The sequence below is a fragment of the Culex pipiens genome, chromosome 2, assembly GCF_016801865.2.
Source record: "Culex pipiens pallens isolate TS chromosome 2, TS_CPP_V2, whole genome shotgun sequence".
Lineage (NCBI taxonomy): Eukaryota > Metazoa > Arthropoda > Insecta > Diptera > Culicidae > Culex > Culex pipiens.
Genome location: NC_068938.1, coordinates 152,105,231 through 152,129,469, shown reverse-complemented (window position 1 = coordinate 152,129,469; position 24,239 = coordinate 152,105,231). Strand labels below are relative to the sequence as shown.

Below are 24,239 nucleotides of genomic sequence, written 5' to 3'. Positions count from 1 at the left end.
AATTTTACAATTTTACAATTTTACAATTTTACAATTTTACAATTTTACAATTTTACAATTTTACAATTTTACAATTTTACAATTTTACAATTTTACAATTTTACAATTTTACAATTTTACAATTTTACAATTTTACAATTTTACAATTTTACAATTTTACAATTTTACAATTTTACAATTTTACAATTTTACAATTTTACAATTTTACAATTTTACAATTTTACAATTTTACAATTTTAAATTTTACAATTTTACAATTTTACAATTTGACAATTTTACAATTTTACAATTTTACAATTTTACAATTTTACAATTTTACAATTTTACAATTTTACAATTTTACAATTTTTCAATTTTACAATTTTACAATTTTACAATTTTACAATTTTACAATTTTACAATTTTACAATTTTACAATTTTACAATTTTACAATTTTACAATTTTACAATTTTACAATTTTACAATTTTACAATTTTACAATTTTACAATTTTACAATTTTACAATTTTACAATTTTACAATTTTACAATTTTACAATTTTACAATTTTACAATTTTACAATTTTACAATTTTACAATTTTACAATTTTACAATTTTACAATTTGACAATTTGACAATTTGACAATTTTACAATTTTACAATTTTACAATTTTACAATTTTACAATTTTACAATTTTACAATTTTACAATTTTACAATTTTACAATTTTACAATTTTACAATTTTACAATTTTACAATTTTACAATTTTACAATTTTACAATTTTACAATTTTACAATTTTACAATTTTACAATTTTACAATTTTACAATTTTACAATTTTACAATTTTACAATTTTACAATTTTACAATTTTACAATTTTACAATTTTACAATTTTACAATTTTACAATTTTACAATTTTACAATTTTACAATTTTACAATTTTACAATTTTACAATTTTACAATTTTACAATTTTACAATTTTACAATTTTACAATTTTACAATTTTACAATTTTACAATTTTACAATTTTACAATTTTACAATTTTACAATTTTACAATTTTACAATTTTACAATTTTACAATTTTACAATTTTACAATTTTACAATTTTACAATTTTAAATTTTACAATTTTACAATTTTACAATTTTACAATTTTACAATTTTACAATTTTACAATTTTACAATTTTACAATTTTACAATTTTACAATTTTCTTTTATGCAAAGTGCAATACTGGTCTCACTGTGATAACAAAAGAACAATAACTTTTGCAAGGCAACATCAAGTTTGACGTTTATACAAGGTAAGGCTAATATTAGCCTGATGATGGTTGGAACGGGAAGTAGAACTTGCAAGATATATTTTGGTTTTAAACTTTTAAACTATTTTCCGTAAGAAATTATAGTTTTTATTAAAAAGACAATAAACCAATTAAAATTATTTGTAATATAGTTGAACAGTTTTCAATGATATTTGTATAGAAAAAAAAGTGAAACCACCATACCTTATATAAAATATTGACTTTGGTTCTTCGCCTGCTGCTCTTTGTTCGCTTTGTTCTGCGCTTCTCATGACAGTTCTTAGTTTTGTTTTCAACCGAACTGAAACGCGTGTCGTTTATCGTGCGGCTAAAAATATTTTTTGATGAAAAATCGAAAAAATATGTTTGCCAATCACGAATTTTGTATTATCAGTGCAAATTATGGACAATGCTTTCTAGGGAGGTAAGTGTAATTTGGAAAATAGTTGGTTTATTCATCGCAGGGTGTTTGAATCGAGCTTGATGCATTATTTTGGTCTCTCATTTCAGATCGTTTGTTGGTGATATTTGCCGAACCAGGTGTCAACATTTGCGAGCCAGCCAGGGTTTTGGTTCCGGATACGACGTCGACCGGAGTATGACGACCCTCAACCGGCTGAGATTGAAGATATTTCCGGGAAGTTGCCGGATGTTGTGTGTAGTGCGTGTTTGATAATTGTGAAAAACGGTGTGAATAGTGTTTCGTGCATGATTTATTGCAAATAAAGTTTATTTGAACCATGTTTTTGTTGTTTCTGTTAATATAAAAGAAGGAAGCCATTTTCTGGGCAAAATTGCTCACTAATACAAATGCACGATAAGCAGTTTGAAGTAGGGACCTACATAGGGAAATGAAATGTTCTGGGAGAAATTTCGAACACCCAAAGTCATTCAAATATAAGGTTGAAAAACTTGTAGTTTTTCTTTGGTGCTGGCACTTTTCGTGTACCGAACAAGCACAAACATAACAAAAACTACCAGATTATTATCAACGACAGTTTAACAATATTTGTGATTGTTATAAGTCTTGTTTTTTTGCGAAAATTATTTTAAATTGATTCCAACCTTGTTCTTGCATGATCTTGTTGCTCGATTGGAACCCCGATTTGACAGTTCGATTGGAACCCTGTGAGTGACATTTCGCCTCTCCATATAGGCTCTCTAGTTTGAAGACACTAATACACTGACACAGGGTTCTCTAAATTATTACCAATACATGTGCAAGGGCATGAATGTGTGCGTGGATTCGCTTTTTTTAGGCTTGAAATATTTCTTGCGGGTTTCCCTCAAGCAGTTTGTGAGGCATTTCTCCCCTGTCCGTGCATGGTGACAATTCCCATTCAGTTCGGGAGGGTTTCCTCACAATTTTCCCCCGATCTCGGTTGCGTGTAGTACCAACCACTAGTGTCTTCCTTTTTATCTACAAGGACTTCGCCGCCCTGGGCTCCTGAGTGTATGAAAGAATGGCACGGAGCGACGGCGCCGAATACCCATATTTACACAAAGAATTTTAGAGCGCCCGCCGCGGGATTCGAACCGGCGACCTCTGGATTGGAGTCCAGTGCGCGGTCCGATTGATCCACACGGGCGGGACACTTTAAAACAATATTGTTTTAAATAGATGATCAATCAATTTAAGAATGCGAAGGAATGCGTGCTTTTTATTGCCTTTCTATTAATTTAGTTTCTTGTCTGAAAGTCTCAAACCAGATACTTCAATCGTTAGTCGTGGCAGAACGTGACATAACAACCCCCCTTCGTTATCTCGAAGGTAACACTTCCACCCCCTTTACGAAAGCACTTTCAAACAATCAAAAAAGCCATTTGAGGAAGTTACGTTACATGCACGACCCATCCGTAACATACTTTGCGTGCACTTTCCGTTCCATTGCCCCTTTCCCTCCTTTTTCCCCTTTATGGAAAATGGCTGGTCGCATCTAATTATCATATACATACGCCATTATCTAATTACCTGAAGATCTTCATCACATGCCATCGGCAGTACTCTCCGAAGAGAGGTTTCGCGAAAGGGAAAAGAGCAGAGGCAACCTCTCCCTCCCTCAACTGCACCATCGCAAAACAAACACTTCTCTTCTCTTCCATGACTCCAAACCTCTCGAACAGACTGAAGTCAAGAGGCTCGGCTTGAGGCCAAACGCGAAAGAGAGTGGGAAAATAATTTCGGCAATTTTTCAATCAACCAAATCATATGATTACCGCGCGCTAATTCGTCTATGGCTAATTCCGCATGCGCGCATCTGGGATATTATAAAAAAAAGCACGTGGATTTAAGACAAAACCAACCTTGTACCAACCGCGCAGTGACATTGGCGCCTTTCTCGCCTCCTCCGCAGCTGATTTGAATTGCTTCGGCGTTCGATTTCTTTCTTCCTTCCTGCGCAGCCCACAAAGGCTGGCCTTTTAATTAGCTAAATATGCGGCGCGAGAAATTTGGTGAAATCGTAAAAGTGCCTCCCTGCCAACAGGTTGTTGCCACTACGAAAGGCCTCCCCACGGAGTGTGGGCCAAAATCTTCCAATTAGTACCGATTGAGTATGGTCGCGCGCGTTTGGGGTTGAGACCATAAGGTTACGGGTTTTATTGACCCTCCCTCGTTTAGAGGAGGAGGTGGAGGTGGAATCAGAATATCGATTGGTCTCTGCTTTTAAATAAACATTTCGTCAGATTTTATGTGCGGTTTGTGGGGTTCTCCTTTAATCGAGGTTTGGAGATCTAGCCACAGCTTGACCGGATTCTTGAGAGGTTTCTCCTCACCTGTACAACTTAAGTTGTGGTTGGAAGCCGGACTTGCGTGGAAGCGTTTTAATCCCATAATTGGTTGATTTATATCTGTTGGGTGTTTTTGCTACATTGTATGATGGATGCTGATACATATCGAACCAACATTAATTATTCATTTTTTCAAGCATAAATGAAATTTGTGTCCTGTTAAAATTAATAAGAAATACACAACTACATATCAAGACCAAGTAAAGTAAATGGACAAAGTAAAAAATTGTGTAAATCTGGAGGGTGTAATTTTGGAAGGTTGAATATTACCTCTTTTATTATGATGTAATTTTACCTTAATTAAGACTGAAAAAGCGACATTACACCAGAATAATGGTAAAATTACACATTTTCAAAGATAAAATTACACATTTTTTTCTGACATAAAAGATGTACCCTTCCCCAGATGTAATATTACCATGATTTTTTTTTTCTATGTACATATTTTATTTTATTTTACTCTAATCAAAGTATGTGGGTAATTCTCCGCCAACTCACACAGCAGTTGCCCCGACCCCTCTTCGATTTGCTTGAAACTTTGTCCTAAGGGGTAACTTTTGTCCCTGATCACGAATCCGAGGTCCGTTTTTTGATATCTCGTGACGGAGGGGCGGTATGACCCCTTCCATTTTTGAACATGCTAAAAAAGAGGTGTTTTTCAATAATTTGCAGCCTGAAACGGTGATGAGATAGAAATTTGGTGTCAAAGCGACTTTTATGTAAAATTAGACGCCCGATTTGATGGCGAACTCAGAATTCCAAAAAAAACGTATTTTTCATCGAAAAAAACACTAAAAAAGTTTTAAAAATTCTTCCATTTTCCGTTACTCGACTGTAAAAAATATTGGAACATGTCATTATATGGGAAATTTAATGTACTTTTCGAATCTACATTGACCCAGAAGGGTCATTTTTTCATTAAGAACAAAATTTTTCATTTTAAAATTTCGTGTTTTTTCTAACTTTGCAGGGTTATTTTTTAGAGTGTAACAATGTTTTACAAATTTGTAGAGAAGACAATTACAAAAAAATTGATATATAGACATAAGGGGTTTGCTTATAAACATCACAAGTTCTTGCGATTTTACGAAAAAAGGTTTTGAAAATGTTGGTCGTCGTCGATCATGGCCGTTCATCGTCACCCGCGACAGACACGGACGACGAAACAAAGAGAAACGCAAAAAGTAACTTTTTCAAAACTTTTTTTCGTAAAATCGCGATAACTCGTGATGTTTATAAGCAAACCCCTTATGTCTATATATCAATTTTTTTGTAATTGTCTGCTCTACAACTTTGTAGAACATTGTTATACTCTAAAAAATAACCCTGCAAAGTTAGAAAAAACACGAAATTTTAAAATGAAAAATTTTGTTCTAAATGAAAAAATGACCCTTCTAGGTCAATGTAGATTCGAAAAGTAAATTAAATTTCCCATAAAATGACATGTTCCAATATTTTTTACAGTCGAGTAACGGAAAATGGGAGAATTTTTAAAACTTATTAAGTGTTTTTTTCGATGAAAAATACGATTTTTCGGAATTCTGAGTACGCCATCAAATCGAGCGTCTAATTTTACATAAAAGTCTCTTTGACACCAAATTTCTATCTCATCACCGTTTCAGGCTGCAAATTATTGAAAAACACCTCTTTTTTCGCATGTTCAAAAATTGAAGGGGTCGTACCGCCCCTCCGTCACGAGATATCAAAAAACGGACCTCAGATTCGTGATCAGGGACAAAAGTTACCCCTTAGGACAAAGTTTCACGCAAATCGAAGAGGGGTCGGGGCAACTTTTCCCGATTTCGTGTGAGTTGGTAGAGAATTACCCATGTGCTTGAACCTTAAAGATCTTAGTATTTATCTTAACTAATTCTAACTGTCATTGAATCTATCTAAAGCTCAACGTGCTAGCAATTAAAACTACACGCAACCGAGATCGGGGGAAAATTGTGAGGAAACCCTCCCGAACTGAATGGGAATTGTCACCATGCACGGACAGGGGAGAAATGCCTCACAAACTGCTTGAGGGAAACCCGCAAGAAATATTTCAAGCCTAAAAAAAGCGAATCTACGCACACATTCATGCCCTTGCACATGTATTGGTAATAATTTAGAGAACCCTGTGTCAGTGTATTAGTGTCTTCAAACTGCTTATCGTGCATTTGTATTAGTGAGCAATTTTGCCCAGAAAATGGCTTCCTTCTTTCATATTAACAGAAACATCAAAAACATGGTTCAAAATAAACTTTATTTGCAATAAAACATGCACTGAACACTATTCACACAGTTTTTCACAATTATCAAACACGCACTACACACAACATCCGGCAACTTCCCGGAAATATCTTCAATCTCAGCCGGTTGAGGGTCGTCATACTCCGGCCGACGTCGTATCCGGAACCAAAACCCTGGCTGGCTCGCAAACGTTGACTCCTGGTTCGGCAAATATCACCAACAAACGATCTGAAATGAGAGACCAAAATAATGCATCAAGCTCGATTCAAACACCCTGCGATGAATAAACCAACTATTTTCCAAATTACACTTACCTCCCTAGAAAGCATTGTCCATAATTTGCACTGATAATACAAAATTCGTGATTGGCAAACATATTTTTTCGATTTTTCATCAAAAAATATTTTTAGCCGCACGATAAACGACACGCGTTTCAGTTCGGTTGAAAACAAAACTAAGAACTGTCATGAGAAGCGCAGAACAAAGCGAACAAAGAGCAGCAGGCGAAGAACCAAAGTCAATATTTTATATAAGGTATGGTGGTTTCACTTTTTTTTCTATACAAATATCATTGAAAACTGTTCAACTATATTACAAATAATTTTAATTGGTTTATTGTCTTTTTAATAAAAACTATAATTTCTTACGGAAAATAGTTTAAAAGTTTAAAACCAAAATATATCTTGCAAGTTCTACTTCCCGTTCCAACCATCATCAGGCTAATATTAGCCTTACCTTGTATAAACGTCAAAATTGATGTTGCCTTGCAAAAGTTATTGTTCTTTTGTTATCACAGTGAGACCAGTATTGCACTTTGAATAAAAGAAAATTGTAAAATTGTAAAATTGTAAAATTGTAAAATTGTAAAATTGTAAAATTGTAAAATTGTATAATTGTAAAATTGTAAAATTTAAAATTGTAAAATTGTAAAATTGTAAAATTGTAAAATTGTAAAATTGTAAAATTGTAAAATTGTAAAATTGTAAAATTGTAAAATTGTAAAATTGTAAAATTGTAAAATTGTAAAATTGTAAAATTGTAAAATTGTAAAATTGTAAAATTGTAAAATTGTAAAATTGTAAAATTGTAAAATTGTAAAATTGTAAAATTGTAAAATTGTAAAATTGTAAAATTGTAAAATTGTAAAATTGTAAAATTGTAAAATTGTAAAATTGTAAAATTGTAAAATTGTAAAATTGTAAAATTGTAAAATTGTAAAATTGTAAAATTGTAAAATTGTAAAATTGTAAAATTGTAAAATTGTAAAATTGTAAAATTGTAAAATTGTAAAATTGTCAAATTGTCAAATTGTAAAATTGTAAAATTGTAAAATTGTAAAATTGTAAAATTGTAAAATTGTCAAATTGTCAAATTGTAAAATTGTAAAATTGTAAAATTGTAAAATTGTAAAATTGTAAAATTGTAAAATTGTAAAATTGTAAAATTGTAAAATTGTAAAATTGTAAAATTGTAAAATTGTAAAATTGTAAAATTGTAAAATTGTAAAATTGTAAAATTGTAAAATTGTAAAATTGTAAAATTGTAAAATTGTAAAATTGTAAAATTGTAAAATTGTAAAATTGTAAAATTGTAAAATTGTAAAATTGAAAAATTGTAAAATTGTAAAATTGTAAAATTGTAAAATTGTAAAATTGTAAAATTGTAAAATTGTAAAATTGTAAAATTGTCAAATTGTAAAATTGTAAAATTGTAAAATTGTAAAATTGTAAAATTGTAAAATTGTAAAATTGTAAAATTGTAAAATTGTAAAATTGTAAAATTGTAAAATTGTAAAATTGTAAAATTGTAAAATTGTAAAATTGTAAAATTGTAAAATTGTAAAATTGTAAAATTGTAAAATTGTAAAATTGTAAAATTGTAAAATTGTAAAATTGTAAAATTGTAAAATTGTAAAATTGTAAAATTGTAAAATTGTAAAATTGTAAAATTGTAAAATTGTAAAATTGTAAAATTGTAAATTTGTAAAATTGTAAAATTGTAAAATTGTAAAATTGTAAAATTGTAAAATTGTAAAATTGTAAAATTGTCAAATTGTCAAATTGTCAAATTGTCAAATTGTCAAATTGTCAAATTGTCAAATTGTCAAATTGTCAAATTGTCAAATTGTCAAATTGTCAAAATGTCAAAATGTCAAAATGTCAAAATGTCAAAATGTCAAAATGTCAAAATGTCAAAATGTCAAAATGTCAAAATGTCAAAATGTCAAAATGTCAAAATGTCAAAATGTCAAAATGTCAAAATGTCAAAATGTCAAAATGTCAAAATGTCAAAATGTCAAAATGTCAAAATGTCAAAATGTCAAAATGTCAAAATGTCAAAATGTCAAAATGTCAAAATGTCAAAATGTCAAAATGTCAAAATGTCAAAATGTCAAAATGTCAAAATGTCAAAATGTCAAAATGTCAAAATGTCAAAATGTCAAAATGTCAAAATGTCAAAATGTCAAAATGTCAAAATGTCAAAATGTCAAAATGTCAAAATGTCAAAATGTCAAAATGTCAAAATGTCAAAATGTCAAAATGTCAAAATGTCAAAATGTCAAAATGTCAAAATGTCAAAATGTCAAAATGTCAAAATGTCAAAATGTCAAAATGTCAAAATGTCAAAATGTCAAAATGTCAAAATGTCAAAATGTCAAAATGTCAAAATGTCAAAATGTCAAAATGTCAAAATGTCAAAATGTCAAAATGTCAAAATGTCAAAATGTCAAAATGTCAAAATGTCAAAATGTCAAAATGTCAAAATGTCAAAATGTCAAAATGTCAAAATGTCAAAATGTCAAAATGTCAAAATGTCAAAATGTCAAAATGTCAAAATGTCAAAATGTCAAAATGTCAAAATGTCAAAATGTCAAAATGTCAAAATGTCAAAATGTCAAAATGTCAAAATGTCAAAATGTCAAAATGTCAAAATGTCAAAATGTCAAAATGTCAAAATGTCAAAATGTCAAAATGTCAAAATGTCAAAATGTCAAAATGTCAAAATGTCAAAATGTCAAAATGTCAAAATGTCAAAATGTCAAAATGTCAAAATGTCAAAATGTCAAAATGTCAAAATGTCAAAATGTCAAAATGTCAAAATGTCAAAATGTCAAAATGTCAAAATGTCAAAATGTCAAAATGTCAAAATGTCAAAATGTCAAAATGTCAAAATGTCAAAATGTCAAAATGTCAAAATGTCAAAATGTCAAAATGTCAAAATGTCAAAATGTCAAAATGTCAAAATGTCAAAATGTCAAATTGTCAAATTGTCAAATTGTCAAATTGTCAAATTGTCAAATTGTCAAATTGTCAAATTGTCAAAATGTCAAAATGTCAAAATGTCAAAATGTCAAAATGTCAAAATGTCAAAATGTCAAAATGTCAAAATGTCAAAATGTCAAAATGTCAAAATGTCAAAATGTCAAAATGTCAAAATGTCAAAATGTCAAAATGTCAAAATGTCAAAATGTCAAAATGTCAAAATGTCAAAATGTCAAAATGTCAAAATGTCAAAATGTCAAAATGTCAAAATGTCAAAATGTCAAAATGTCAAAATGTCAAAATTGTCAAAATGTCAAAATGTCAAAATGTCAAAATGTCAAAATGTCAAAATGTCAAAATGTCAAAATGTCAAAATGTCAAAATGTCAAAATGTCAAAATGTCAAAATGTCAAAATGTCAAAATGTCAAAATGTCAAAATGTCAAAATGTCAAAATGTCAAAATGTCAAAATGTCAAAATGTCAAAATGTCAAAATGTCAAAATGTCAAAATGTCAAAATGTCAAAATGTCAAAATGTCAAAATGTCAAAATGTCAAAATGTCAAAATGTCAAAATGTCAAAATGTCAAAATGACAAAATGTCAAAATGTCAAAATGTCAAAATGTCAAAATGTCAAAATGTCAAAATGTCAAAATGTCAAAATGTCAAAATGTCAAAATGTCAAAATGTCGAAATGTCAAAATGTCAAAATGTCAAAATGTCAAAATGTCAAAATGTCAAAATGTCAAAATGTCAAAATGTCAAAATGTCAAAATATCAAAATGTCAAAATGTCAAAATGTCTAAAGTTTTACATGTCCAAATGACCAATTGACAATAAAACAAATATTTTTTTTCTTGTGTTTAAGTCATGTCTGTTCTGCGCAACACTGCTATGTGAATTTGTGCTGATCGGCGATACAAATTAAGCACGCATACTTGTGCACAGCACTGACGTGTGAGATACAACTGCCCGTCGTGTGTTTACGTTCTTGGTCAATGAATTTGAAATATTTCGACATATTCCTGTGATGGTATGCGTGAATTTTCGAGACAGTTCAATTCGGGAGGGATTTCCGCGCGATTTCAGCGTTGTACCACACAAATCAAATTGGGAGGGCCAACCTCACGGATTTCTCGTTTGCGTGTAACACACTAAGAAAAAAACGTGTAATATTCGGTCAAATTAGATGCACATAACTGGAGCATCATATTGGACGTGAAATGATGTCAAATTAGACGTAATATTACACGACCCCAATAATCATCCGAAGTCGTGTAAAATTACATTAAACGAAATTATGAAGGGGACCTATTCTTATTGAAATAACATAATTCCTATTGGATGGAAGAAAAGGGTGCAGGTTTTAGAATTAATACGGTTTATTTCATCACATCAAACTTTCACATTGCAACGATTTTCCTCCGGATCTTTTCTAACACGACGAGTCTTGAAACACTTCTTATTATCCGGGTTTAGTCAACCCGTTGGAGAAGGTGTCAACCTGGTCAAGCTGGAGGAAACCTACTTCTTGCACACACACACACTGCTTCACTAAGTCGTTCCTATCTTCTCCGCAAACAGATCCAGGAAGAGTTCGGTCAGTTTCAGCACTACAGCGGCCCGCCGGAACAGCTTTCTTTGCTCATCGTGGCTGGAACCATATTTTGAAGGGAGTTTCAGGACTTCAAAAATCTAAACAGAAACGAATGAAAAAAATGCAAAATTTGTTGTGAACTTCAAATGTCAAAATGTCAAAATGTCAAAATGTCAAAATGTCAAAATGTCAAAATGACAAAATGTCAAAATGTCAAAATGTCAAAATGTCAAAATGTCAAAATGTCAAAATGTCAAAATGTCAAAATGTCGAAATGTCGAAATGTCAAAATGTCAAAATGGCAAAATGTCAAAATGTCAAAATGTCAAAATGTCAAAATGTCAAAATGTCAAAATGTCAAAATGTCAAAATATCAAAATGTCAAAATGTCAAAATGTCTAAAGTTTTACATGTCCAAATGACCAATTGACAATAAAACAAATATTTTTTTTCTTGTGTTTAAGTCATGTCTGTTCTGCGCAACACTGCTATGTGAATTTGTGCTGATCGGCGATACAAATTAAGCACGCATACTTGTGCACAGCACTGACGTGTGAGATACAACTGCCCGTCGTGTGTTTACGTTCTTGGTCAATGAATTTGAAATATTTCGACATATTCCTGTGATGGTATGCGTGAATTTTCGAGACAGTTCAATTCGGGAGGGATTTCCGCGCGATTTCAGCGTTGTACCACACAAATCAAATTGGGAGGGCCAACCTCACGGATTTCTCGTTTGCGTGTAACACACTAAGAAAAAAACGTGTAATATTCGGTCAAATTAGATGCACATAACTGGAGCATCATATTGGACGTGAAATGATGTCAAATTAGACGTAATATTACACGACCCCAATAATCATCCGAAGTCGTGTAAAATTACATTAAACGAAATTATGAAGGGGACCTATTCTTATTGGAATAACATAATTCCTATTGGATGGAAGAAAAGGGTGCAGGTTTTAGAATTAATACGGTTTATTTCATCACATCAAACTTTCACATTGCAACGATTTTCCTCCGGATCTTTTCTAACACGACGACTCTTGAAAACACTTCTTATTATCCGGGTTTAGTCAACCCGTTGGAGAAGGTGTCAACCTGGTCAAGCTGGAGGAAACCTACTTCTTGCACACACACACACTGCTTCACTAAGTCGTTCCTATCTTCTCCGCAAACAGATCCAGGAAGAGTTCGGTCAGTTTCAGCACTACAGCGGCCCGCCGGAACAGCTTTCTTTGCTCATCGTGGCTGGAACCATATTTTGAAGGGAGTTTCAGGACTTCAAAAATCTAAACAGAAACGAATGAAAAAAATGCAAAATTTGTTGTGAACTGTCTCAATCATAAAATAACTGCACTTCAAAAAGCTCAAACTTACCGATTTCTGAGATTTCATGGCTCCTGGTAGAAGATTCTGGTGAAAGATCCTGAGCAAATCTTTACGAAAAACGTTTTTGCCACAGTATTTTTGTGACGTCGAACATGGCGGTCGTTTTGACGTTTCATCACGCTAGCAAACTGGCAATTGTGTAACGGTTAAAATGTGTACAATCGGGTTTGATTTGATGTAAAATTACATCAAATCTGATGCTCCAAATATGTGCATTAAATTAAACGTACAATTAGGTCATCTATGATGTAATGTTAGATCTCGCATTCATCAATGCGAATTTCGTTGATTTACGTCAGAACAATCATAATATTACATCAAAAATACGATTACACGATTAAATAATAGGTTTGATTAACGATTACATCAAATGTAATATTCCAAAATTTTTAGTGTGAAAACATGTTCTGAGTAATCAGAAAAAAAAATGGTTCAACGATGGCAATGGTGTCAAATGCTTAGCAGTAAAGCTGTAAATTCCGATGATTAAATTTTATGACCCGGTTAATTGAATGGAAGTTTATTGCCTGCCGCAGAAGGACAGCAAGTATGGCCTCAGTGCTAAAGATTGCTAAAGATTTTCAACGCATTAAACATTTAGTGGTTGAATTTGTGTTTTGAACACAGAGCGCCTTCAAATTCGCACTTATTGTCCACTTCGAAATGATCCACAAATCCAACCACATTCTTGTTGATTCCACAATTCCGCTTGAACTTAATCCAACAACCCTTCCCTGCAACCCAAAGCGAGCTCGCACCTTAAAAAACCCCAAACTAATAGCCGAGATTAGCTTTAACAGGATTGAGCCACGGTTTGTTGTTGCTCTGTTACTGTTTGAGAAATGTGGCTTAAACCCCGTCAAGGTTTCCGCCGCGCTAACCCTAAAGGACTTAAGCCGTAATCGCCTTAGACCTCGTTGAGCCGGGGAGATCGCGCGACCTGCAACACTGCAGCCAAGCCAAAGTGAGAACTTATCGAAGAACGCGATCTTTATTGTGTAACGCGAACCAACTCGGCTCGTTTATTGTTATTACTTATTACTATACTTTTTCCGAGATGGATTATTAATGGGAGTGATTTTCTTGGGTACTTTACGAAGGGTACGCGAAGAGTTCTCCAACGAGCTCAACGTTTTTTTTTGCTCCTGATAAACCTCATACATATTTACCTGAAAAATAATTCTTTTATTTATCGTTTCAGATTTGCCCGAAATTGCTGCCCATGGTAAGTGTTAATGGTTTGAAGGGGGGAAAAACTCAAGATTTCACACCATCGTGCAAGAACTTGTTGTTATATGAGAATACGTAGCAAAGTTGCAAATTCATCTTGCCTAATTCTGCCTCAGCAACGGGGAGCATCGAAGCATAAATTTATGCTCGATTATTCAAAGGGAGAGAACCTTCATGATGGATGTGTGTGATGGGAATGGACAGGTGTTACAAGGTTTTTTGGTTTACCCATCAATTTAGTTTCAAAATAATGTTGATGTTTTAGTTGAGAAAATGGAAAAAGCAAACAAAAATACTATTCCCAAAATTCAGAACAAATTTTCAGAATTTCTTCGACTTCGACGGTGGAACAAACTCAACCCTCTACTGCCCAAATTATTTTTTCGAAAATATTTATTTTTCCCGTGTTCAGGAGGTCATTTTGAGCAACTTTATTTCTACGAAAAACTTCACTACTCTTGTTTTATGTTTTTCTTGTTTTATTTTGAGTATTTTAATTTGCATTTATCTTGTTTAGTTTATGGTTGTTTTTGGTTGTATTTGGCCTATTCTACCACCTAATATAATTACATTTTGCCTATCTAATTTATTCACGTTTTACAGTCACTTTCTCAATTTGTTGCATGTTTTTCACATTTTCTGCTACAGAATGGCACCATCATCATTTAAATTGCAAAAAATGCGTAAAGGCATAGCCTGGGACACTACAAAAATTACTGCATACTTCTTTTTACTGAAAATATAGGAAATGTTAGTAAAAAACACAGCCAAAGTTGACCCCTAAAAAAATGTCATTTTTTAAAACATTGGCAAAGTCACATAAAACAAGTTAAACTTCCAACCCTGAAATTAAAAAAAAATTAAGAGTTCTTCTTTCCAAAAATCGGTTCGAAAATTGATTTTTGGCGATTTTTTTAGATCGAAGCCCGTCTAAAGGCGGGGTTAGGTTGTAGAGGGTTAATCTGTCAAAAAAAGATCAAATTCAACCAAAATTTAAGTCTAACGATTCTTTTTTCAACCAGTCACTCTTATCTCATCCTTCACGATGATTGAAAAAACTTCTAACTTGTTTCTTTTTACTTAACTTTTACTTTTTACTTACTCGACGCTGTCGTGCAATCTTGTCTCACCCGTCATTTTTAAGTTCCGACAAAAACGCGTTTTAATGCTTGACCTTGAATAATCAAAAACAAGAGCACGCAATGTAAACAATAACAAACACGTTTTGTATGGCTGACCGTTCTGAGCATTGTCCTGAAATTTGGTTGCCGAAGTCCCGAGTTATATTTACAAATGTTTACGGTAGTCGGGCTTGTACGTGTGTCAAACGCGTTCTGACCTGAAATGCCTTAGGCCAGTTGTCGCACTTACAGAAATATTCCGGTAATTTCAAAATAGCACGACAAGATTGAAACATCTTCATATTGACAAAATTGTTCGGATTTTTTTTTGTTTTTATTGAATATCTCAGGATTGAAATAGAATTTTGAAGATTTGTGAAGATCTAAAGTTAAGGCATTGTGAGCTGGACAAAATGGCGTTCTCAACTCAATTTGGCCCAAAATGCACGTACGACAAGATAGCACGACAGCGACGAACTCAGCTACTTGCCAGAGTCGTTATGAAAAAAAACTGCGATAAAGCTCCAGCTGACGATATAAATTAGAAAATAATTATTGCCTCGTGCTCGAAAGGGTGGATCAGGTGATTATATTTTTTGCATCAAAATCCAGCAAAGATATCGTATTTCTTCAACTTTAGCTGGAGATCTCCGGCATAATTTCGCCCCTCTAACGGAATGCCTCGGCGTTCCGCGGGGATACCGCTATAATCAACGAAATTCGTCCTCTTCTGCTGGAGAAAGGTTTTCTAATTTACCAACCACCAGAAACCAGTCGCTGGGCAGGGCAAGGCACTTTCTTATCAGCCAGGTTAAGGTTTCTTTCGGACCGCTCATTTGTTGAAAGATTTATTGATGGTGAAAACAAGATGCGACTCGCGATATCAGTCAAAATTTCGAGATCTGCCGTAAACTGTCGACGACTACCGTTTTCGAAAAAAAAAAAACAAAACTGGATGAAGCGAAAACATTCAGCGGAGAAAGAGAGCCATCGTTAAGATTGTTTTTATTTCCCATATTTAGAGCCGACGCGGGTCTAAACATTAATTCAAATCACCCCACTTGTAATCGATCTAATCGTCTTACCATTAAACCCTCCAATCCGATTCTTCTGTGGGCTGCCTTCTGCCCCCCTTAAATAGCGTACGCGAGGGGGCTAAAAAGTATCATTAACGTCCAACTAGTTCCAGATCTCAACCTGTTGTGTTTTGCTGGCTTTATCGATCTCCCTCTTCTTCTTTCTTTTTCGAGATCTTGAAAGGTAAAAGGGCTTAACCCTCAACTGCGATGAAAAAAAATATCACTCTTTGTGAAATACGATAAAAATCACTTCCAAACTCTCGAGAAGATATCAATGAATGGACGATTTTTTCACGAATTTTATTTTGCTTTTGTGAAATCATTTCTCGCGAAAGAGAGAAGAGAGGATCGTTCATTTCTGAGCATTTCTCTCAATAAATGCTCAGTGAAACTCTTTTGGCGAAGATTCGTTTATCGCGTATTCGAAGCTTTTATTGATTAAGATTCCGTCTAAATTTGTTCAAAAATCAAAAAATCTAAAAAAAGTGACTTGAGGGTTAACAAAAATGAAAGAAACAAAATAAAAAACAGAAAAAAACAGAGTGCCTTTATCGATCTAGCAAACGCTCATTATACGGCTCTCCGGTCGTCATCAAACACACAAAACCAAGGAGGCTCGTAAATCAGAGGAAGGCAAGCGAGCGGCTAGTAAAAGTGAGGGAGAGAAATAGCAAGTGTAGTTTTCGAACCAAATGGAAAAAAAAAGCTTTAAGAAGATCGTAGAAGAAGCCAAAGATACTCACGTGTAAAATTCGTTTTTAATTTTAAGGTTCGTCGCTTTTCCGCCTTAAGGGTCACACGCACGCACACACACATGCGGTGGGTAGTTGTGTAGCAGGTCTTTAGATCGACCTTTTTTCTCGTTGGACTTCGCTGGGAAACAGTTTGTATGGTTTTTATTTTATTTGAAATTCAATGTGTATGGCTTTGGGTTGATAGAAAACCAGGCCGCTGAGAAATGGGTTGAACAGGTCACACACAGCCGGCGCAGGCGGATGTTTTTCTTTTTCGGGTTAAGCAATTTTAACACGGAAAAGTAATTTGTGGTTTTATTGCAGATTGCAGCGATTTTTAGACAATCGTGCAACTTGTGGAAAGCTCTATACAAAAGTGCACACCTCAAACTACAGCAGAAAAAAACTGTCTAAGACACACACCCTAGTTTGAAACTGTTCTAAAGTGTTCGAAAGCAGCAAAGCTCAGTCGAGACACGCACCACTCTAGTCGAGCGGGGGGGAGAAGGGGTAGGATTTCAAGTGTGCAAATATTTGGTGTGCAGTTATGATTTGCAAGGGTGGAGAATTTGGTGCAAAGTGTGCAATACAATGGTTCAAAACGTGTGATTTAGATGACGGGTTCTTTCAATTTCGTTGTTTTATATATTCGGATGACCTGATTTGAAATGAAGAGTTACCTTTTGAATTAAAATTTAAACACGAGGTTTTTATTGAAAAATTCAATTTTAATTCCATTACAAACCAGTTTTGTAGCATGATTTAAAAAAAACTCGTTTAGTAAATGTATGATTGGCTGTTACGCCAATAAATATGAAGATATTTTAACATAACTATTTCTAAATTTAATTTTCATTGTATAGATTTTTGACAAACTTTTTCTCTTTATTTTTCATGGATTTTTCAACCCACTAATGGCACTTTTTTCGTGAAATTGATTTTTTGCGTATGTTTAGATCAAAGCCCGCATAGAGGCGGTGGTGGGTTGTAGAGGGTTAACGGGACTCGCAATGATTTTTTGAAAAAAAGAATCCGTCGAAAATATATTTTATAAGGTTTCCAAAATCTTTTTCTGATTTTCGGTTTACCATTGCGATTCAAGTTTTAACTATATTTCACTAATTTATTGAAATAAAAAAAACCATCCTTTTTTATCTCTGAAAAAACGAATGGTTCAACAAATTGTCTACTATTACTCGTTATTGAGATACAGACTACGACTATTTTTTCAAAAGAGTATGGATTGCATTGCTTCGGTAATTTTAAAGTACAAGTCTTGATTTATATTCTTTTAAAATAATTTTAATAAAAAATATGAGAAAATTTACAACATTGTTATTGTATCATTGAACATTAGATATGTTATTTCCAATTTATCAACAATTATAAATTATGGGCAAATTGTGTAGGTTAGACATAGAATAATTTCAGCTCTGAGCTTTTTGGTTTCGGAACCTTCAAATATGTTCTGAACTGTTAAAAAAAATAAACTTTTTCCAGAATAAAGTATTTTCTGTGTTTATTTTTTTTTTTTAAATCAATCTTGAATATTACCACTTTCAAAATTGCCCATTTCAAACTTAAAGTTTTATCCAACTTCAAATTTATAACAAGTTTATTTCTTCAATTTAAGCCTGAGTCAGGCGCAAAAAATCTAAACTATCCAAATTATGAAAAGCATTATAAATAATCTGTTGCAAATTTCGTTTGATTTACACTAGAACATAAATTAAAGACAAGAGTTGTTATGTTCGTACTGTTTCTCAAAATCAGTTTAAGGGGTTACATACATGTAAATCGGCAAAAAAGTCAGAGGTTGTTTTGAGCACACACTTAAACATTTTTTAAAATATGTTTTCAGGACATTAAAATATACATTTTCATCTATTCAAAAAACTAATTTGAAGACATTTGGTAGTACTATTGCCGAGATATAGCTACAGTGGACTCTCTGGCTGTCGATCTTCTCGATATCAATATTGCTCTAGCTGTCAATAAATTTTTCAGTCCCTTCAAATAGATTGCTTTGATTTTCCGTTCTATAATTTGATAACTCCCGCTCTCGACGGTCCCTTCAATGTCGACAACGAGAGAGAATCGGTTCAAAATTTTGGTGAAGACTCGTTAAACCGGTCCCGTGTGCATGACGAAAGCCGATTTTCAAAAAGCTCAATTAAAAAAAAGATAAAAATAATTTTAAGTTTTTCATATAAAAAAACGCTAGATTTTGATTTTTGTATTTTTTTAAAATACAAAATTTCAAAATCGGGCTTCGTCATGCACACCGGGCATATCTTGCGAGTCTTCACCCAAAAATTCAGCCAATTTGGTCCATCCCATCTCGAGATATCGTGGCACCCGTAAATCAACTCGGTGTTCAGAGAAAAACGCTTACAAAGTTTGACAGTTCGCTTTGCGCCTGGCAAAATTTTGAGCTTAAATCGTCTCTTACTCTGTTTAATCATGAAATATCTCCAGGAAACTTTCAGGAGTTATTGAAAATCATCTTTCAAGTGGATTTAATAAATTTTCTGAAATATGAAATTTTGTGTTTTTCTACATGTATGTAACCCCTTAAGTGATATTTAAGTACATTTTTGAAACCGGATCTCACTTAAATGTATGTAAACTATGTCCGGATCCATTATCCGACCCATCGTTGGTTAGGTAATCAAAAGACCTTTCAAATGAGTACAAAACATTGAAGATCTGGCAACCCTTTCTCAAATTATGACCACTTAAGTGATAATTATGATCTTTTTTGAAGCCGGATCTCACTTCAATGTATGTAAACTATGTCCGGATCCATCATCTGACCCATCGTTGGTTAGGTAATCGAAAGACCTTTCCAATAAGTCCAACACATTGAAGATCTGGCAACCCTGTCTCGAGATACGACTACTTAAGTGATATTTATGTACATTTTTGAAGCCGGATCTCACTTAAATGTATGTAAACTATGTCCGAATCCATCATCCGACCCATCGTTGGTTAGGTAATCGAAAGACCTTTCAAATGAGTACAAAACATTGAAGATCTGGCAACCCTTTCTCAAATTATGACCACTTAAGTGATAATTATGATCTTTTTTGAAGCCTGATCTCACTTCAATGTATGTAAACTATGTCCGGATCCATCATCCGACCCATCGTTGGTTAGGTAATCGAAAGACCTTTCCAATAAGTCCAACACATTGAAGATCTGGCAACCCTGTCTTGAGATACGACTACTTAAGTGATATTTATGTACATTTTTGAAGCCGGATCTCACTTAAATGTATGTAAACTATGTCCGAATCCATCATCCGACCCATCGTTGGTTAGGTAATCGAAAGACCTTTCAAATGAGTACAAAACATTGAAGATCTGGCAACCCTTTCTCAAATTATGACCACTTAAGTGATAATTATGATCTTTTTTGAAGCCTGATCTCACTTCAATGTATGTAAACTATGTCCGGATCCATTATCCGACCCATCAATGGTTAGGTAATCAAAAGACCTTTCCAATGAGTCCAAAACATTGAAGATCTGGCAACGCTCAGTTTCAAGTTTTGACCGCTTAAGTGACATTTGTGTAATTTTTTTATTGAGAAATAGATAGAATTTGTGTCCAAACCCATCATATCACCAAATGTTGGTAAAAAGTGAGGAAGGCACCAACCACATAGGTGGATTAAGTTAGTTTTTAAATTTAATTTTCATAGCAAAGACTTTTTAACAAACATCGTCTAGTTATTTTTCTAGGATTTGTTTCTAATGCTCAATTTTATACGAGAATTTTTTGACGCTAGGCTACACCAAAATGTCAGACTAGCAATGTTCTGAACTTCCACTATTGACATCCTGAAAAATCCTAGAAAAAAATATGTCAGCTCTGAGCTCTTTAATTCCTGGACCTTCAAATCAGTACTAAACTGTTCTTAAAAACGTTTTCCAGAATAAAGTGTTGGTGTTGTTTATCAGTGTATAAAAAGTCAGAATAATATATATTGATTTAATTAAGATTAAATCGAGTTTCTTGAAAAAACAATGTTCACTTTTACTACTTTCAAAATTGCCCTATTTTAATTGAAAGTATTATCCATCTTCAAATACAATTTATAACAAGTCGCAAAAAAAACAATTATAGACTACCCAAATTTTTAAAAGCCTTACGAATAGTCTGTTGCAAAATTCGTTAAATTTACAATGGAACCAAAATTAGGGACAATGATTGTTTATTCTCAATATTTCAAAAAAAAAAAATAGTTTAAATGTTTAGAAGTGCTTCTTATCTTGTTTATTTAATTTACCCTCACTCCTTTCCTATGAGCATCTTCCAATGATTTCACCCATTAGAGATAAAAGTAGCATCCTGTCCACAACTCTTTAGCACAACCGTATAATTCCCATTTGCAGCACTGATCGCATCTCAATTTCCTCCCATCATCACCGGGACTCTCCACATCATTGTATAATTCACATCCATTACGCAAAATTACAGTCATTCGATTGTTCAAACAGATCACCCCGCACGAGTAACTTCACTTAATTATAACCCTACGCATCGCTGATCTCTAAACGGTTTTCCTCAGAGTTCACAACTAGACGGTCGTTTCAAAGTTGCAATCTCGTCGGTGCAGATCGAATGTCGCGCAATTAGCTAGGAATGTCTGGCGACGACGACGCCGGGCAAGTACACCACAATTCTTGCGACATTTCCGAGCGCTCCACTTCATTTACGACGTCAGCGGTCATAACTCTTCCATCGAGAGAGGGAGACCCCCCGACTTCAAGCGATGCTGTGGAATTGCACGTGATGATGGGGAACGGGGTAAAAATGTGGAAAATACGATAATTTTCAATTAACGTTGATTTCATACCATTTATCACCTACGGTTTTTCCTTCAAAATTTAATTCCGCTCGTGGTTCACGCGCAGATGTAATTTATCCACGAAAGGGGGAAAAGGTTGGTCCACGCGGAGTCTTAAGCATCATCATCCGGTGATGTCGCGCCATGAAGTGCACAGAGGAAAATCAGTTGGTAAAATACATCAAATTTGTAACTTTTGGCTTTAGCTTGCTTTTTCTCTTAGATTTCATGGGAAGCTGTGTAAAGCAGTACGCAACTTTCAAATTAAACTTGTTTTTTAAGTGAAATATCTGAAAATACTTATAACAGTGTATCAAACCACGGAGAGATAGCCAGCTGTGATGCCGCAGGCACGTTTCGCCGATGACCTAATTCCTGGTCCCGGGTGCGCAGCCTTCCTAATCCAACTCCTCGAAGTTGAGAGAGTTCAGGATTCCGCAGAGCTGGTGGTGCAGCACTGGTTTGCTGGTGTAAAACCTGGAGGAAAATGGCACAGCACACTCGTGAGGTTGTAATTTCCTAGCGATAATCTCCGAGGCGCGAGTTCAACCTCAGCTTTTGGTTGTTGTGACTGCACAAAAAATATACATTCTGTATAAAATGATGGCGCATAAGAAATACCCTTAATTTATCAGAATATAAAGTCTGATGAGGTAAAGCTCACCTCTAAAAGCAACTTCCTATAACCAATGTGCAAAAAAAAAGACAAAAACCTTTTAAACCCGGCCCGACCTTGGCCGAATTTAATGGCCCCTCCTTTTATGAAATGCACACTAATTGTAAAACTGTGCCCCTTGGGCCGATCGTCAAAATTTCATGATCAGGCTCCAAAAACCCCCGCCCCGGTGGACTTATTTGGAACATGTTAGTATACCTACCCTCTGCGCTCCTCATAATCCACTCTCGAGGCGTGCGCGCGTGCATGTCATGTTCGACCTTCGGACAGCATCCCGGCAGCACTCAGACGTCCTATAGCAAACTAGAGGGGGGTTGGCAATAAATTTTCGTCGCCCCAAAACTCTGCCAAGGATGGCTGCATTGGCGTCATCGTGCTGCAGTTGCTGCAATGCAACGAGTGCAGTGCACGGTGGGATTTGAGTGAATAAATTGTGGTCAAAATTTAGGTTTTTTTGGTAGTTGCACAAAATAGTGAAATTTTTGTAGTTTCGATCTTCTCTTAACACAATTTTTTTGAATTTAGGGTTGCCGACTTCGTGAAGAATAGCTATCCTGTATTTTGTGAAAATTTGAGTATTTTATGCTTACAAATTGTATCAAGTGATATTTTATTTTATTAAAAAAATGGGTTCATGTGTGTGTGTCACTCCCTCTAAAAGTGGTGAGATCGGATCGATTTCCAAACGATTGGCATTTAAGGTAGAGTTCATCAAATTCCACCATATTTTGGGAAAATGTTGATAAACTATCTGAGAACACGTTAAAAGTTTCTCAATGTTATTTAAATTATTTTTGTTATTAAAAAATAACGAGAGGTGTATCGTTTTATTTTACCCATTGTCACCCCCACTTTGGTCTAATTTGTTCTAAAATATGAAATGAGGGAAATTATCTTTTTGTAGCCCTAATTAAAGGCAAATTAGCCAAATCCTAAAAACTAATTTTAATTGATTCCAATTCTTTTGTGAATTCTATATGAAGCTGTATCCCTGAAACTAATTGTTTAGGTTTCCAAAGTTTCATAGAATAAATTATAAGAAATATCCTCAGTCTTTCAAAAATATTTTTTTTCGAATGTACTGGGATTAGATTTCAAGAATTATTTTTATCATGCAAAAAACGAAAAGGAATCGAAAATATATACCAAAAATTGGCTGTAACTTAAGAACGTTACAATTCATCAAGAAAATAGTGAAGTTATTTTTACTTGCAAACTCGATTCAGATTATGAAAATGGTACTTTTGTTCGTTTTTTCGACATATGTATTATTCTCCGGAACTAAATATGGCTTAAAACAGTGGCCCAGCTAGCTCAACCTCACGGGTAATTTTGCCAACTTTTTGTAGTATCGCGGGCCACATTTGAAAATAAATAAAAATTACTGAAATTTGTAAAATTTTAATAGTTTAAAAGTTGAATTAAAAAAAAACATTTTTCTTCTCTTTTTGCTCTTCTTTATCATTTGATTTTCAACTGTATTTAAATGTTTTCCAATTTAAAAACCGTCAGATTTTTTTTCTATGATCTCTTGAAAAATAAAATTTACATTCCAAAACCATCTCTGCTGGCAAAAAATCCTGTGCATTTATAAAATTTTCAATAAATTTAAATTTTTACACTTTTTTAATATGTCTAATGAAACATATAAAAAAATGAAACAAATTGAAGGGGATGAAGTTTATCAAAATCGAGTTTTTTTTTTCAATCAACAGTTATTTCAAAAATGGGTAAATGTAACTATTTTTCTAAATCGTCTCAATCAAAACCTACAACTAGGGCGTCCAATTTTCCCGGGATCCGAATTTCCCGGGAAACGGGAAAACTATTTTTAAAATCCCGGGAATTCCCGGGATCCCGGGAATTTTATAAAATTATAGAATTGGCTCAATAATATTGATTGTTGATAATCAATACATCAATCTAAACAAGAACGACAGTTTTAAAATAGCTTACAAGAAATATTTTTTTTGTTCTATGTTGTG

General features: G+C 33.4%; 1 protein-coding gene across 1 annotated transcript in view; it reads left to right on the top strand.

Annotated features, from left to right (window-relative positions):
• LOC120420441 (ankyrin repeat and BTB/POZ domain-containing protein 2) overlaps positions 1-24,239 on the top strand; it is a 198,848-nt gene that overhangs the window by 62,213 nt on the left and 112,396 nt on the right. The window contains exon 3 of the mRNA XM_052707708.1: positions 13,762-13,785. The gene's annotated coding sequence lies outside the window, so the exon portion shown is untranslated. The remainder of the gene's footprint in view (positions 1-13,761; positions 13,786-24,239) is intronic.